The sequence below is a fragment of the Salvelinus sp. IW2-2015 genome, unplaced genomic scaffold, assembly GCF_002910315.2.
Source record: "Salvelinus sp. IW2-2015 unplaced genomic scaffold, ASM291031v2 Un_scaffold3197, whole genome shotgun sequence".
NCBI lineage: Eukaryota > Metazoa > Chordata > Actinopteri > Salmoniformes > Salmonidae > Salvelinus > Salvelinus sp. IW2-2015.
Window position 1 is genome coordinate 41,765 of NW_019944484.1, and position 13,811 is coordinate 55,575.

The following is a 13,811-nucleotide window of genomic DNA, read 5'->3' on the forward strand; positions in this document are numbered from 1 at the left end:
TAAAAAATTAATTAATAAAAAATAAAAAATGGGCTGAAATGTCTTGTCTGTCTAATTAAAAAGTACCTTGACAGTATCTAACAATATAGATAACTTTGTTTAATAGGATCTAACTATCCTCAGTATAACTACATCAAACTCCAAGATAAGTTGCAAGGAAATAAAAGTAACAATTTCCAAACATCACTCCTTCCCGTCCTCTCTCCATCCTTACCCCATAGACCAGTTCTCCCACCATGCCATTCCAGATCTTGGTCTCGGGGTCTCTGGCTCCGTACTTGCCGTCAGGGACGATGGCGATCTTGTACTTGATGCCGATGTGTTTGGCGATCTCTAGGCCAAGTCCACGCAGTAGCCCTCGAACTGGTCATTCCCCTCAAACATCTCCCAGTTCTTCTTCAGCATCACATAAGGACCCTCCTACACCCACAAACACACCAATCAGAGACAGAGAGGGGGCACGGGGAGGTCAAACTGACCAATCAACTCACATTGACCACTGACAACAAATCAGGACTTCTGGAGTGGAATGAGCTTTTTGGAATGGCATGCAGCCAGTGCCAAAGCCTCCACTGGATGACAGGATTGCAGTGATGGAGACAGAAGATACATTTTATGGCAACCTAAGAACATTTTAAAAGGCACTGTGTGACGAGCCGTGTGTTACAGTGGCTTGCAAAATTATTCACCCCTTTGCATTTTTCTATTTTGTTGCTGACAACCTGTAATTAAAATGGATTTTTAGGGGTTTGCCTCATTTGATTAACACAACATGCCTACCACTTTGATGATGCAAAATATTTTTTATTGTGAAACAAACAAGAAATAAGACAAAAAACAGAAAACTTGAGCGTGCATAAGTATCACCCCACCAAAGTCAATACTTTGTAGAGCCACCCTTGCAGCAATTACAGCTGCAAGCCTCTTGGGGTATGTCTCTATAAGCTTGGCACATCTAGCCACTAGGAGTTTTGCCCATTCATCATGGCAAAATCCTCCAGCTCTTTCAAGTTGGATGGGTTCTGCTGGGGTACAGCAATCTTAAAATCATACCACAGATTCTCCATTGGATTGGTCTGGGCTTTGACTATGCCATTCCAAGACATTTATATGTTTCCCTTAAACCACTTGAGTGTTGCTTTAGCAGTATGCTTAGGGTCATTGCCCTGCAGGAAGGTGAACCTCCGTCCCACTCTCGGGGGGATGAGAGGTGTTGGGTTTGTGCCAGACATAGTGTTTTCTTTGATGGCCAAAAGCTAAATTTTAGTATCATCCTACCAGAGTACCTTCTTCCATATGTTTGGGAGTCTCCACATGCCTTTTTGCGAACACAAGACGTGTTTGCTTATTTTTTTCTTTAAGCAATGTCATTTTTTTCTGGCCACTCTTCCGTAAAGCCCAGCTATGTGGAGTGTACAGCTTAAAGTAGTCCTATGGACAAATACTCCAATCTCTGCTGTGGAGCTTTGCAGCTCTTTCAGGGTTATCTTTGGTCTCTTTGTTGCCTCTCTGATCAATACCCTCCTTGCCTGGTCTGTGAGATTTGGTGGGCTGCCTTCTCTTGCAGGTTTGTTGTGGTGCCATATTCTTTCCATTTTTTAATAATAGATTTAATTGTGCTCCGTTGGGTTGTTCAAAGTATCTGATATTTTTTTATAACCCAACCCTGATCTGTACTTCTCTACAACTTTGTCCCTGACCTGTTTGGAGAGCTCCTTGGTCTTCATGTGCCGCTTGCTTGGTGGTCCCCTTGCTTAGTGGTGTTGCAGACTCTGGGGCCTTTCAGAACAGGTGTATATATACGGAATCATGTGACAGATCATGTGACACTTAGATTGCACACAGGTGAACTTTATAACTAATTATGTGACTTCTGAAGATAATTGGTTGCACCAGATCTTATTTAGGGGCTTCATAGCAAAGGAGGTGAATACATATACACGCACCGTTTCCGTTATTTTTTGTTGTAGATATTTTTTAAACAATTTATTTTTTTTCATTTCACTTCACTAATTTTAATATTTTGTGTATGTCCATTACATGAAATCCAAATAAAAATCAATTTAAATTACAGATTGTAATGACAACAAAATGGAAAATGCCAAGGGGTGAATACTTTGCACGGTACTGTATATCCTCAAGGTCTGTGATTGGTGCCAAGTTTATGTTCCCTGGCTTCCCTCTAAGACTAAGCATCTCCTATGGGAGAAAAAACTGACTCCACACAGATGATGTATCTTAAAAAAACAAATGAACAACAGAAAAGTAGAAGAGAGAGGTAACCAGTTATAGAGCAGAGAGGGAGCAGGTCTGGAGTAGACACACAGGAAGGTGTATTCTCTGTCTGGAGAGAACCTTTATACCTCAAACAGGAGAAATTAGCAGTAAGAAAACACAAACACACAAGCAAGCAAGCACACACACAAACAAACACAGCGCACACTCACACAAACACACAAGCAAGCACACACACAAACACAGGCGCGCGCACACACACACACACAAACACAAGCGCGCGCACACACACACACACACACACACACCACACACACACACACACACACACACACACACACACACACACACACACACACACACACACACACACACACACACACACACACACACACACACACACACACACACACACACACACACACACACACACACACTCATCAGGAGCTTGTGGTTCCAGAGAGACACCCAGGTGGTAAAACACCTGAGGACCCTTCCTCTAGTCTACAGGACAATCCTCTGATGTGGCAGATTAGACTTCCAGATTCAAATGAATGAAGGTATGGAATGTGAAAGGAAGCTAATATAGTATTCACACATAGGCTTTCAAATGGTTATACATATATCAAATGAATTGAAATAGCTGTATAAACACTATATGAAATACATTTAAAATCAAATCCATGTACACTTGTTCCTTTATGATGTTAATTTACAAATGAAATGGATACATTTCAAGAGACTCCATCCCTGGCTCACCAAGGAACTTGTCAGAATAAAGCGTACAGGTAAATAGGTATATCAAATGAAACATAAAAATTTTTCCTAAATTAAATGCATAACATTTTTAGAGGTCGTTGACATTGTATCAGTTACACGTTGACGTTGTGTCAGTCACACGTTGACTTGTATCAGTTACACGTTGACATTGTATCAGTTACACGTTGACGTTGTATCAGTACACGTTGACGTTGTGTCAGTCACACGTTGACGTTGTATCAGTTACACGTGACGTGTGTCAGTCACACGTTGACTTGTATCAGTCACACGTTGACATGTATCAGTTACACGTTGAGCTTGTATCAGTCACACGTTGACGTTGTGTCAGTTACACGTTGACATGTATCATACACGTTGACGTTGTATCAGTTAGACCGTGACATTGTATCAGTTAATGTACATGCCATATCTAGAGTAATATTACAGTAGTAGTATCTGTCACATACCATTGGTCTAGAATGATATCAAAAAAGTACCAACTCTTAAGGCATATTGGACTATGTCCTAACTTGAGGTGTGTATACTGTAACTCAATGTAAATTGGAGAGTTGTGTGAATATCAGATTTACTCACATGGATCTCAAGCCTTATAGGAATATACTTGCATTAATCAAGTATCTAAACATCAATGGAATTTCCATTATCTTAAAGCAGAATCTAAGTTGACTTGCCTTTAAACACCTTGGAAAATTCCTGAAAATTATGTCATGGCTTTAAAAGCTTCTGATAGGCTATTTGACATCATTTGAGTCAATTGTAGGTGTACCTGTGGATGTATTTCAAGGCCTACCTTCCAGTGCCTCTTGCTTTACATCATGGGAAAATCAAAAGAAATCAGCCAAGACCTTAGAAAAAAAAATGTAGACCTCCACAAGTCTGGTTCATCCTTGGAGCAATTTCAAATGCTTGAAGGTACCACGTTCATCTGTACAAATAATGGTACACAAGTATAAACACCATGGGAAACAACAGCCGTCATACCGCTCAGGAAGGAGACGCATTCTGTCTCCTAGAGATGAACGTACTTTGGTGCGAAAAGTGCAAATCAATCCAGAACAACAGCAAAGGACCTTGTGAAGATGCTGGAGGAAACAGGTTCAAAAGTATCTATATCCACAGTAAAATGAGTCCTATATCGACATAACCTGAAGCCGCTCAGCAAGGAAGAAGCCACTGCTCCACAACCGCCAAAAAAGCCAGACTACGGTTTGCAACTGCTCATGTGGACAAAGATCATACTTTTTGGAGAAATGTCCTCTGGTCTGATGAAACAAAAATAGAACTGTTTGGCCATAATGACCATCGTTATTTTGAGGAAAAGGGGGATGCTTGCAAGCCGAAGAACACCATCCCAACCGTGAAGCACGAGGTGGCAGCTCATGTTCTGGAGGTGCTTGCTGCAGGAGGAATGGTGCACTTCACAAAATAGATGGCATCATGAGAAGGAACATTTTGTGGATATATGAAGCACCATCTCAAGACATCAGTCAAGAAGTTAAAGCTTGTCGCAAATGGGTCTTCCAAATGGACAATGACTCCAAGCATACTTTCAAAGTTGTGGCAAACATGGCTTAAGGACAACAAAGTCAAGGTATTGGAGTGGCTATCACAAAGCCCTGACCTCAATCCTATAGAGAATTTGTGAGCAGAACTGAAAAAGGGTGTGCGAGCAAAGAGCGCAACAAACCTGACTCAGTTACACCAGCTCTGCAGGAGGAATGGGCCAAAATTCACCCAATTTATTGTGGGAAGCTTGTGGAAAGCTACCTGAAATGTTTGACCCAAGTGAAACAGTTTAAAGGCAATGCTACCAAATACTAATTGAGTGTGTGTAAACTTCTGACCCACTGGGAATGTGATGAAAAATGAAAAACTGAAATAAATCATTCTCTCTATATTTTTACATTTCACATTCTTAAAATAAAGTGGTGATCCTAACTGACCTAAGACAGGGAATTTTTCCTTTGATTAAATTTCAGGAATTGTGAAAAACTGAGTTTAAATATATTTGGCTGAGGTGTACGTAAACTTCCGACTTCAACTGTAGGTCTTAACGGCATAGACAACACCAAAATCATATCTCATCAACAATCTAAACCGAGATGAGTTCATATTCCATGCCATCTGTTGTGAACATGTTATTCCATTTTATTAGATGGTACAAAATTGCCGATCTTAAAATTGAATTCTGTTGTACGTACTGTATATGAGGACTAGAGAACAGATGGTGTAGATAGAACATCGGCTCAGCTTGATTTTGGTCTACTTATGACTTTGGATAAGTCTCTTCTTACCCTGCCTCACTTTTCTGAAAATATTAGCATATTAAAAGGACAACAGTTTGACATCAGATAGGTGACTTTGTAGGAGTGTTTAGCAGTGATAGATACACACACACAAACACACAAATCGCTAAGGGTTTGCCGACAGTGGATTATTTCATGTTTTAAACCCCTTATAGTTTTGTTATCAGTTTGTCGCAGACTATTTTGTCACAGTGTGTTGTGTGTGTGTTATTGCGGTGTGTTTGTCTCGGTGCAGGTGCATGGAGGGATATTGGGCGTGTGTTTTATTCTCTGATGCTGAACACCACGTCAGATGTCTTACATGAGGATTGGCAAGAGGGAGAGAGGAAAGGAGGGAGGAATGACAGGGCTAAGAGAGTGTAGAGATGGCAAGAGAGAGGGTGGTTTTATGGGGAGAAGAGAGAGAGGAACGACAGGGCTGAGAGAGGGGTAGAGATGGCAAGAGAAAGGGTGGTTTAATGGGGAGAAGAGAGAGAGGAACGACAGGGCTGAGAGAGTGTAGAGATGGCAAAAAGAGAGGTGGTTTTATGGGGAGAAGAGAGAGAGGAACAACAGGCGAGAGAGTATTAGAGATGGCAAAGAGAGGTGGTTTTATGGGGAGAAAGAGAGAGAGGAACAACAGGGCTGAGAGAGTGTAGAGATGGCAAAATAGGGTGGTTTTATGGGGAGAGAGAGAGAGAACGACAGGGAGAGAGAGAAAAGAGAGAGAAAAAGAAGAGAAGCTTTAGTGGTGAGGTTCAGGTAGATAACGACATAAACAGTGGAACGTCAGCAGAGACATCAGAAAGAGAGAGAGCATCTCTCTCCATTCATCAGGGGCTGCAGCACCCTCAGCACCCCTATTATCCAGGAGATGTGCGTAAAGCAGTGTTTCTTAATCCTAGTCCTGGGGACCCAAAGGGATACATTTAGTTTTTACCCAATCACTACAGATCTGATTCCACTAATCAACTCATCATCAAACCTTTCATTAGTGGAATCAGGTGTGTAATGCTAGGACAAAATCTAAAATGTGCACCCTGGGTCCCCAGGACCAGGATAAAGAAACACTGTCCTAAATAACACAAACTGGGATCATGACCTCTCAGACGAGTTATTCATTAACATAGTTATCTAAACCAAGGGTGGTAAACGATCTATCCAATATCCCGGTGCATTGAAAATATGGTACTGGAACTGACCCTGTGTATATACAGTATAAGGAWCAAAAATATAAATGTAACATGTAAAGTTTTGGTCCCATGTTTCATGAGCTGAAATAAAAGATCCCAGAAATGTTTCACACACACAAAAAGCTTATTTCTCTCAAATGTTGTGCACAAATTTGTTTACATCCCTGTTAGTGAGCATTTCTACTTTGCGAAGATAATCAATCCACTTGACAGATGTGGCATATCAAGAGCTGATTACACAGCATGATCATTACACAMCTTGTGCTGATGACAATAAAAGCCACTGTAAAATGTGCAGAAATTAATGTTAATGTATCTATCATAAGCTTCCTCCAACGTTGTTTTAGAGAATTTGGCAGTATGTCCAAACCGTGGTCACAACCGCAGACCACGTGTAACCAYGCCAGCCCAGGTCATCCAAATCCGGCTTCTTCACCTGCAGGATYGTCTGAGACCAGCCACCAGCTCATGAAACTGTGGATTTGCACAACTGAAGAATGTCTTCACAAAATGTCAGAAAGCATCTCAGGGAAGCTCATCTGCGTATTCGTCTTCCCCAGGGCGTTGACCTGACTGCAGTTCGGCCTCATAACCGACTTCAGTGGGAAATGATCACCTTCAATGGCCAGTGGCACGCTGGAGAAGTGTGCTTTCATGGATGAATCCCGGTTTCAACTGTACCGGGCAGATGGAAGACGTATGGCATCATGTGGCCGAGCGGTTTACTGATGTCAACGTTGTGAACAGAGTGCCCCATGGTTGCGGTGGGGTTATGGTATGGACAGACATAAGCTACGCACAACGAACACAATTGCATTTTATCAATGGTAATTTGAATGCACACAGATACCGTGAAGAGATCCTGAGGCATATTGTCGTGCCATTCATCCTCCGCCATCACCTTATGGTTCAGTATGATAATGCACGGCCCAATGTCGCAAGGATCTGAACACAATTCCTGGAAGCTGGAAATATCAAAGTTCTTCCATGGCCTGCATAATCACCAGACATGTCACCCATTGAACATGTTTGGCATGCTCCGGAAAGAATGTGTACGACAGCCTGTTCCAGTTCCCGATAATATCCAGCAACTTCACACAGCCATTGAAGAGCAGCGGGACATKTATTCCACAGGTCACAATCAACCGCCTGATCCACTCTATGCAAAGGAGAGATGTCGTGCTGCATGAGGCAAATGGTTGTCACACCAGACACTGACTGGTTTTCTGATCCACTTCTTTATTTCGAAGGTTCTTTTTAAGGATCCACTTCTTTCTTTTTTTATCTGTGACCAACAGATGCATATCTTTCTTCCCAGTCATGTGAAATCCATAGATTAGGGCCTGCATTTATTCAGTTGACTGATTTCCTTGAATGAACTGTAACTCTTTACCGTGTTCTTCTTATTTCCTATTTTTATATCTTGTGTTTTTTTGTTCTACCGTGTTAATTTTTGAATCACATTGTTATTGATTACTGCATTGTGGGGTTTAGAGCGGCAGGAAAGGCATTTCACTGTAGTTGTGCATGTGACATTAAAACTTGCAACTTGAAAGTATTGTGCCTACTGTACCCTTGCTGGCATTCACTTTGGAAACATCTAACCCCTCGCCCCCGTCCCGGCTTTGTCTCTGACCCCTATCTAAATAATAGCTCTAGTCTGCTGCTTGATTTTCTCTCTCGTCCACTGTGCTTCATTTCTCCCAGGATTCAGTCATATTTCCTCCAGCTGCCTGCCAGCAGACACATTGGAGTAGTGACTGTAATCAGTCGATGACTAATCTACATTGTACATTGAAACTCAGGCTTCTCTCTGACTATATCAGTGGTGTGTGTGTGTGTGTGTGTGTGTGTGTGTGTGTGTGTGTGTGTGTGTGTGTGTGTGTGTGTGTGTGTGTGTGTGTGTGTGTGTGTGTGTGTGTGTGTGTGTGTGTGTGTGTGTGTGTGTGTGTGTGTGTGTGTTCTACTCCAGCGACTGTACATGAATGTGTGTTCTCGCTCCGTAAGCATTCTGTAAAATGAGTCATTACCAATCCCAGAATTCATTCGCTTTGAATAATTCTAAACATTCCCAGTCGTGTCCAATCATTGATCTGTTCTAGCTGAGGGGAGATAATGTATTTATCTGTCCCTCATCCTCTCTCCCTCTCTTACTTTCTCCCTCTCTAACTTTCTCTCTCTCTCTATTTCTCTCCGTCTCTCTCGCTCTGTCTGTCTCACACACTCTGTTTCTCTCTGTCTGTCTCACACACTCTGTTTCTCTCTGTCTGTCTCACACACTCTGTTTCTCTCTGTCTGTCTCACACACTCTGTTTCTCTCTCTTCAGCTCTCTATTGTTCCCTTTGTCTATCTCTTAATTCTCTCATACTCTTTCTTCTCTTGTAGGGAAAATGCATGTAGTAGGTACTGTATTGTTGATTATATGAATCCAAGATGAATTGTTGCAGCACTAAAATAAGGATGTTTTCTCCCTGGTGTATGTGGTGGATTGGAAGAAAAACCTTGATGGTTGATTTGTATTCTGGTTTCCTGTGTCTGGCCTTYATGAATGATTTCCCCTCCCCCCCGCTCTCTCTCCCCCATCCTCCACCATCCCTTCCCTTCCCSCCCCTCACCCCGTCCTGTAGAAAGCAGAGATAGCGGTCGCCCCTCTGACTATAACCCTGGTCCGTGAGGAGGTGATAGACTTCTCTAAGCCCTTCATGTCCTTGGGGATCTCCATCATGATCAAGAAGCCCCAGAAGTCTAAACCTGGAGTGTTCTCCTTCCTGGACCCTCTGGCCTACGAGATCTGGATGTGTATCGTCTTCGCTTACATAGGAGTCAGTGTGGTGCTGTTTCTGGTGAGTGTGTGTGTGACCACAATCAGCTGAATCAGCTGTGCTGGGCTGGAAGAAAAGCTAACTAGTTCCTCCTGGCCGACTCATATGATCCTTTCTCCTCAGGTGAGTCGTTTCAGTCCGTATGAGTGGCATGCAGAGGAGCCAGAGGAAGGCTCTACTGAGCCAGGCCCCACTGACCAGCCACCCAATGAGTTCGGCATCTTCAATTCACTCTGGTTCTCACTGGGGGCCTTCATGCAGCAGGGCTGCGACATCTCACCACGGTGAGTGTGTGTATGTGTGCGTGTTTGTGTATGGGTGCATGTGTGTGTGTGCATGTGCGTGTCTGTGTGTGTCTGCCAACCCATCTGTCTCTAATGTCAGAGTGCTTTTGTCCTGTCTCAGAAGCTGTTGGGTCATACTGAGTGTTGTGATTCAAACCAGTTGACTCAGTGTCAGACAGCCTCTCTCTATTGTACTATTGTGACATACACTGGCGTCTAGTGTGAGAGGGGAGCTAAAGATGTGTCAAAGAAACACACACACACACAACCGCACACTAAGTACGACCTCTTGGTCAGCCTTCATATAGCTACATTTTGTGTGGGAGACTGGCGGTTTGCTGCATATTAAACTTTAATGCTTCAACGGGGGAAAAAGTCAGGCTTTATTTTTAGAATATTTATAAGAATATAGCATTTTATTATTGATAACCTCAGAATGCAGTTTATTGAAATATTAATGTCCACCATCCACATACCTTTAGGGAGAACATCTGATTTAAGGAAAGACAGTTTCGAGAGAGAGAGAGAGAGAGAGAGAGAGAGAGAGAGAGAGAGAGAGAGAGAGACCCTTTTGACTAAACCTGTACTTTGGCCCAAATATATACAGTTGGGAGGAGAAAACCTCTCCCAACGCTGAGAACCAATTAGTGATCAGGTCAATCATCCCAACCCTCGGGGACACTGGTACAAAACAAATTGTTGCTAGGTAGTTTTCATGACTCCATGCACAGAATGGAGCACACGCGTCCCCCAACAGTAGATCCAGGTGTACCAGATACATATTGGTGGCTATAGCTCCATGTATTATCACTCCATTGGAGGTCAGCTGTCCTCTATTAATAGGCAGTTTGTATAATGATCGCCAACAGCCTTTTGGGGAAGCACCTGGACCAAGCACACCCACCCCACTCTGTCGATTTTACACACTCTCCAGGAAGAGGCATGGGACACCTTTACACATATTCTCTGTGACCTATTCGAGTCGTAACTTCCCCAGCTCCTTCGCCTCTCCGGCCTCTGTCGGTATAAGAGAAAGCAGCATCCCCGCCGTGACGAATCCTCCATGTCCCGCCCAACTAACAATCAGTGCAGGGAACACATAATCCAGACCCTCCTTCCACCGATCAGAATTGGAAGTGTCAGTCCATACTGCAGATGAAGTACTGGCAAGAGTCACAGACCTCAGCGACGACCTTCCTCAGTAGGCGAGATGATCGGATCCCTGCCTTTTCTCCCAGCTCCTCTAAACGATCTATTTCTGTTCCGCATCAAGATGACCCAGTTTAGTACACCCCACCTAACAGGCATTGAACGTAGCTGGCTGAACCAGGACACGGACTGGATAGTGTGTGAAAAAAGAGGCTCTTCAAAAAGCCCACAGTCCTTGGTGCGTGCCAGGCCTTACGGGACTTCGAACAGAGACACCTCGCAAGCGGCATTGAGACTCATAAAATGGAGTCAGGACAGCAATACCCCGCCTACCAGCTTAAGAGGCAATTGTTGCTGTCTAAGCCCCTCAAACAGCGCCCGCGGTCGTCCCTCAGCAATGTATAGGCTGGTGTCGACCGCAGCCCAGCTAGAACCGTCACTGTACAACAGTCTCTGGGCTGCTTGAAGCCGGAAAGCCATGATCCTAGAGGAAATGTCCACCAGGCCTTGCCCACCCTCGTGTAGTGGCAGGTACAGGGCTGCAGCTTTAATCCAGTGTTGTCCRGACCAGAAGAAATTAACAAGGGTCCTCTGAAGCTCTTGTATCAGACCTTTTGGTGGCTGCAAAATCATTAGTCTGTGCCACAGRGTAGAGGCAGCAAGATTATTAGCTACCAGTACCCTACCCCTATAAGACAGCTGGGGCAGCACCCATTTCCACCTTGACAGTCTGGCACACACTTTCTCCACTACACCCTCCCAGTTCTTTTTCTGAAAGACATCGAAGCCTAGAAATACCCCCAAAGTCTTCATCCCGTCTCTGCCCCACTGAAGCACCCCTGGTAACCGTGGAGCGGACCCCATCTGAAGCTGATCTGCCCACAGCGCTTCACTCTTTCCCCAATTGACTCTAACTGAGGAGGCCCCTTCATACACCTTTAAAGCGTTTGAGAGAACCTTAACATCCTCACCACCTGTAATAAAAACTGTCACGTCATCTGCATACGCAGACAGTGCTATCGTGGGACCCTTCATTACACCAGGCACAGAGAAACCAGTAAGCTTYGCTCTTAAAAAACAAAGCATTGGTTCAATCGCCAGACTAARTAACTGCCCTGAAATTGGGCATCCCTGCCTGATGCCCCKTTGGACAGGGATGGGGCAACCCAAACCACCCCCCACCTTCACCATACACGAGGCCCCAGCATACAGTAAATTCATCCAAGACAAAAAAACATCCCCAAAGGCTTTCATTGTTTTGAACAAGTACTGGTGGTCGACACGGTCAAAGGCCTTTTCCTGATCCAAAGAAAGTAAACCCACATTTACATCAGACAATTTATAAATGTCTAAAACATCTCTTATTAAAAACAAGTTGTCAACAATAGAGCGGTCAGGTACACAGTAAGACTGGTCCTTGTGGACCAACAATCCCAGATACTCTTTCAACCTGTTTTGAGAGACATTTAGAAACAATTTTATATTCTGAGGACAGCAAGCAACAGGTCTCCAATTTTTTATGAGAGCCAAATCTCCCTTTTTTGGCAACAGTGAAAGCACCACCCGTTGACAGGATACAGGAAGAGAACCCTCATGAAAAGAGTCACACACCACTTCATAAAAATCTTCCCCAATAGACCCCCAAAAGTGGTCTATTGACCACTCAGATGGTAAACCATCAACTCAGATGGTAAACCATCAATGCCAGGGGCTCGGCCTGTTAAAGTAACTTTGTGTTGTGTGCGTACGTGCAATGCGTGCTTGTTAGTGTGTGTGTGCGATACAAGTCGAGTTCCATTACCTGAGGAAGAGAACATGAATGAGACCGGGTGGATTTGTCTTCTGAATTTACTGTCTCCCATCCTCTATCTGACTCGTCCTTCCCACTCCTCCCCTCTCTCTCTGTTTCTCTCCACCTCTCCCCTCCCTCCCTCCCATGTCACTCATTTTCTCCACCTCTCTCTTCCCTCCCTCTCACTTGAAATCACTGTCGACTCCCACTAATTCTCCATGAGTTGGGTGACAGTCCAATTCCAGCCTCAGCCCTGGTAATGCAGACACACACACACATACACACACATAATCATACAAGCACCTGCTTGTCACCATGTGTGAAAATGGAGTTAATAACCGTTTCACCCAACATTAAATTATATGCTGATCTCCTTATTATTATAGCCTACGTTATTTATTCTATAATAGCCAATGTTTATTCCATAGCCAATGTATTCTATAGCCAAGTTATTCTATACCAACGTGATTCTATAGCCATGTTTCGTATAGCCCAATGTATTCTATAGCAATGTTATTCTATAGCCACGATCTATAGCCAATGTTATTCTATAGCAAATGTTATTCTATTAAGCCAACGTTATTCTATAGCCAACGTTATTCTATAGCCAACGTTTTCTAAGCCAACGGTATTCTAACGTTAGCAAATTTATAGCCAACGTTAGCAATTTAGAATCACCTGCATAATGTTCCACTACCAGATCCACCTTATATGTAGAGGCCTATCTCTAAAATACAAGCATAGGCGGTGCCATTTCTGCGATCAATACAGTCTGGTACAGGCGCGTGGTGCCATGTCTGTATCAATTCTTACAGTTCCATGTAGCTAGCCGATCCTGTGGGCCCATGTCTGGCGATCAAATACAGTCTGTGCTAAGGCTTAGGTGCCATTTCTGGATCAATACAGTCTGAGCTAGCAGTGCCATTCTGGAAATCATACAGTCTGTAGCCATACCTGCCGTGCATTTCTGGACTCATATGCCCATTGATACCATCTCTGACGGGATCAACATATCGGTACATGACTCCAACCTCACAATTTACAGTCTGTAGCTATGCGGTCCATTTATCTGGACAATCAAAACAGTCTGTAGCTAGGGTGGTGCATTTCTGGAGTCAATACAGTCTTGTAGCTAGCGGATGCCATTTCTGGATCAACCTACAGTCTGTTAGCTAGCGGGTCTTGCCATTTCTGGATCAATCACTGTAGCTAGGCCGTCCATTCTGGATCAACACAGCTGGTAGCTAGGTGCGTGCCATTTCTGAGATTA

General features: G+C 43.7%; 1 pseudogene; it reads left to right on the forward strand.

Moving 5' to 3' along the window:
• The window catches only part of LOC112075494 (glutamate receptor 4-like), a 72,176-nt pseudogene that overhangs the window by 41,706 nt on the left and 16,659 nt on the right, over window positions 1-13,811 (forward strand).